The 4,720-nt window shown below is 39.4% G+C and overlaps 1 pseudogene; it reads right to left on the bottom strand.

The window, feature by feature from the left end:
- Positions 1-470: 470 nt before the first annotated feature.
- On the bottom strand, positions 471-4,507 carry LOC148099883 (uncharacterized; annotated as a pseudogene).
- Between the last annotated feature and the right edge of the window lie 213 nt (positions 4,508-4,720).

The following is a 4,720-nucleotide window of genomic DNA, read 5'->3' as shown; positions in this document are numbered from 1 at the left end:
AAGGACAGTTTTTATTTATTTTTGATAATTCAAAGAAGAGTATAACAAATGAGGAAAATATCAGGTATTTCAGATTCAGTTGAAACTTAAAAAAAATATATTTACACATAAAAAACTGCAACCAAGAAAACATCTTATAACAATAACATTAATATTACATTACATTGTGTCATAACTCAACAGATCAGAGGAAATTAAAATGTAACTGTGAGGGAAACCAAAGTTATCCAGATAATTAAACAACAATATAAGTGAGCATGATATTTTCACAAAAACACAAAGTATGGTGGATATGATAATTAAATTACTTTTAAACTGATAATCATCAAAATACTCAACAGAACAATTCTTACAGCCTGAGGCTTCAGCTGAAGAAATATTTTGGGTTGTTTTTGCTTATCTCACACTTTCTAATTCCTCATCATCTCTCCTGTCATGTGACCCTGTTTCCTCTTCCCCTTCATCTCTGACTACATGATCTGACCTGTCTGTATAACATCAGTCACATCTCCTGTGTTGTTGCTCTCCATACTGCAGCAGCACAGACGTGCCAGCAGCCTGTCAATGGGCCCTTTACACATGAAGGCAAACAGAATGAAGTCCAACAATGAACTAAACAGAAATAAGATTACAATGATGTCAGGGAGATGTGGATATACATTAAAAATTAACAGAATGACTGCAGGAAGGTTTATGAGAAAGTAATCAAGCAGCAACAGAACCAAGGTTCATACAGTTCTTCGTTTTTCTTCAGTGGGCACTGAGGTGGCAGCAGGCAGAGCTTTAAGTGTCCCAGCGAGACAGAAGATGAACAGGGGGGCAGGGAGGGCGGCATAAATAATTAAACGTACAAATTCATTTAAAAATACAGCAAGAGCAACACTAACACCACAAAAGACCCAGACCAGAACACAGACCAGCACAGAACCCTCAGTTTGTCTGAAGCAGTCCAACAGTGGGCAGGCGATGAAACAATACCTGCAACACAAACAGAAAGATTATCAGAGTACAGACCATAACAATGCTTCAGTATAATATTCAGAGACATGTAAGTACACACACAAACACACTGGTACCTTTCCAAAGCAATGAACAACCTGAAGTAAAGTCTGGCTGTCAAAGCAAAATAGTTAAAGAAACGTGCAATGGTGTCGCGCACTATGTCCAACCAAAAGAACATCATAGAGAACATCATGATGTGATGGATCAGAATGGAGATGATGAGGTTGGTGTAATAGATGACAGGAACCTGATATCTCCGCCCCTGCAGGAAATATTAATTGAAACCACATTAATACAATATTTAAAATGATCATAAGTGTAGATTAATGCATATAAATGAATGAATATTTATTTTACCTCTTATAAAGAGGTAAAATATAATGCAAGTGAAATATTTTACTAGTACGTCAGAAAACGTACAAGTAATTATTTATCTTAGAATTAATTATTCACACAAATTTCAGACTGTTATAGTGAAATGGATTCCCAACAGAAACAAAAACAATATTTGAGCACAGCACCTTCTTGCTTCATCACAATACAACCAAAGTATTCAAGATGGCGCCAGTGTGTACGGCTTGCCGTCTGATTCTGTTTGTACTAGTGTTTTATTTTTACTTTGTTTTAAAACATGCTAACTCTCTGCTTGTATATGATCGCCAAATGCTGCTGGCTTTAAGATCCTCTCAGTTAAAAACTCCTTATTGCAATCGTGGATATCAGGGAACCTTCTCCCCACCACTCCTGTCAGGAGTTCCAGCTTGTCTTCGTTGCGTTCCGGTGTTGTGCCAAAAAGTGATTGCCTGCCAAAAACTGATTTCCAATGTTTGCGTGTATTTTTTATGTGTAATATCTATGTTGGTAAATAGACTTCGGTGAACAGCGTTTACAAAGGGGCTATATATGGAATTAAAAAATTATCAGTTTTCTCAAGTATCTTTACAACTCTGTGTTATTGTACTTACATTATAACCAATCCGGTCCTTTATCCCCACTTTAAATATTTTTACAGAACTATTGTAATATTTGAGCCATTTCTGCTGTCCTACTACTTCTTACAAAATACATTTTTAATGTTAATTAGACTTTTTTTTAACGGCATAAATAAAGGTTATATAAAAGTCACTGCCAAAGACTGATTGCGGCTTCTGCCTTGTTACACTAATGTTGTTTGTAGCTCAATATGACTTTATGTCATCCATGAGGGATGCATTTGACATATGTTTCACATATTATAGCCCAACAAGTTACTTATAGCAATTTAAATACGAGCAATCAGTTTTTGGCAGACAATCACTTTTTGGCACAACACCCGGCGCTACCTCAACTGAGAGGGCGCCGTAGACGCCGTGGGAAACGCAGTGGCTTATCGGTGAGAATGAAGGCTACCTGGACACGATTTCGAAAAATACCTCACCCTATCCCGACTGGATTTAACCGCGTCAACTACTGGCACTCTCTGGACATGGCTTACACCTGCCTGACACCTGTTGTCGGGCTTACGACAATAACCCCGCGCCAGCGTCCCCCCTGTCTTCGCTCAGGTGGAGTAAACCCTCAGAATCTACGGCCGATAGGTCGGGCACCCACATCGGCCGCTGAGCCACCTGTACCACTGAGATTAAGTCTTGTTAATGCTCGATCGCTAGCAAACAAAACGTTTATTCTTAAGGACTTCTTTACTGAGCGGGAACTGGATCTAATGCTTTTAACGGAAACTTGGCAGAGAGTCGGTGAGTCCAGTTTTACTGAACTTTTACCGCATGACTGTGAGTATCTTAATGTGCCGAGGATGACTGGGCGTGGTGGTGGAGTGGCAGCTGTTTTTAGGAAGACGCTCTCTTGCAAACAACTCTTAACTGACTCGTATTCTAGTTTTGAACTTCTGGCGTTTGAATTGGGGCATCCCCGCCCTACACTCGTTGCAGCTGTATACACCTCCAAAATATCACAAGGATTTTACCCAAGACTTTTCAAACTTCTTAGCTGGAACTGTGCCAAGCTACGATCAAATCTTAATCGTTGGCGATTTTAATATTCATGTGTGTTGTCCCTCCAATTCGCTGGCCAGAGACTTTTTAAGTTTGATAGACTCCTTAAGTATTGCTCAACTTGTGTCTGGGCCAACCCAGAAACAGGGTCATACATTGGATCTTGTGCTGTCTTTAGGGTTACCGGTCCTAAACATGAAAATATGTGATGCTGTTTTTTCTGATCACTGTCCTGTTGTGTTTGACATACTTTTATCTCTCCGCCATTTTACACCTCTTATTTCAACACGTCGTTGTTGTGTTTTTAACCCATCTACAACAGAACAATTTTCTATTGCTTTTAAAAAAGTTTTAAGATCTCCCCTTGGCTTTGGTACCGAGGAAATGACAGTTAATTTTTATGATAAATGCAAAACTGTCCTTGATGAGGTCGCTCCTTTTAAAACTATAAGCTTGAAACCACGACCAGACCCATGGATAAATAAGGCCACTCGTTCAGCCAGACGAGAGTGCAGGAAGGCTGAACGTAAGTGGAAAAAAGATGGGCTGCAGGTGTCCTTTCTCATGTTGAGAGACAGTCTGTACAGGTATCAGGACATTGTTAAAGCAGAAAAGTCAAGGTTTCTTTCTAATGTTATTGAGAATAGCTCCAATAATTCTTGGGTTCTTTTTTCAATTATTGACTCTGCCCTGAATATTTCCCCAGCTTCTTGTATTAATAGTTCCTCAGACACCTGTGAAAGGTTCTTGCAGTTTTTTATCAATAAGATAAAACAGCTTCGATCTATGATCGCCCTGCCTTCACATGACGAGTCTAAAATATTCACCTGCTCTGCTGTTTTTGATCAGTTTGAGCCTGTGTGTCTTGATCAGGTGGAGGAAGTATGTAATGGCACAAAGACATCATCGTGTCCAAATGACATTATTCCAACACATCTTCTAAAAAAGATTTTTAAGGTTGTCAGTTCTGACATTTTAGCTATTTTTAATAGCAGCCTTAGCTCGGGTGTTGTGCCAGCCTGTTTTAAACATGCTGTTGTTCAGCCTGTACTTAAAAAACCTAATCTTGACTCCTCCGTCCTCACTAACTTCAGGCCTATTTCAAAGCTCCCCTTCCTGTCTAAAATTTTGGAAAAGATTGTATTTGTTCAGCTTCAATCTTTTGTAAATGGACACAATGTTCTTGAGAGGTTTCAGTCTGGTTTTAAAACTCTTCATAGCACAGAAACTGCACTTTTAAGAGTTCTTAATGATCTTTTATTAGCCACTGACTCAGGTGACTTAGCTGTGCTTCTGCTTTTAGATCTGACCGCTGCCTTTGATACTGTTGACCACAGCATCTTAATCTCACGGTTGGAGCATTGTGGTGTAAAGGGCACCCCATTAGAGCGGTTTAGGTCATACCTGTCTGACAGGACCTTCTCTGTGAGCTTTGGCGATTTTATCTCTTCCTCAGCTCCCCTTACTTGTGGTGTTCCCCAGGGATCTATACTGGGGCCAATATTGTTCTCCATTTATATGCTGCCTTTAGGTCTAATTTTTAGAAAATATAACATTTGTTTTCATTCATATGCCGATGATACTCAGATCTATCTTCAACTGAAGGGAGTCCTGCCTCACTAGATCCCTTACTTCAGTGTCTCGATGAAGTTAAATCCTGGATGGCCTCTAATTTCCTTAACTTCATTGAGAACAAAACCGAAGTGATAATTTTTGGACCAAGCGGC

The sequence above is a fragment of the Neolamprologus brichardi genome, chromosome 13 (genome assembly GCF_056152115.1).
Source record: "Neolamprologus brichardi isolate AB-2024 chromosome 13, ASM5615211v1, whole genome shotgun sequence".
Classification (NCBI taxonomy): Eukaryota; Metazoa; Chordata; class Actinopteri; order Cichliformes; family Cichlidae; genus Neolamprologus; species Neolamprologus brichardi.
The sequence above is the reverse complement of the archived record's forward strand: the minus strand, read 5'-3'. Positions and strand labels throughout refer to the sequence as shown.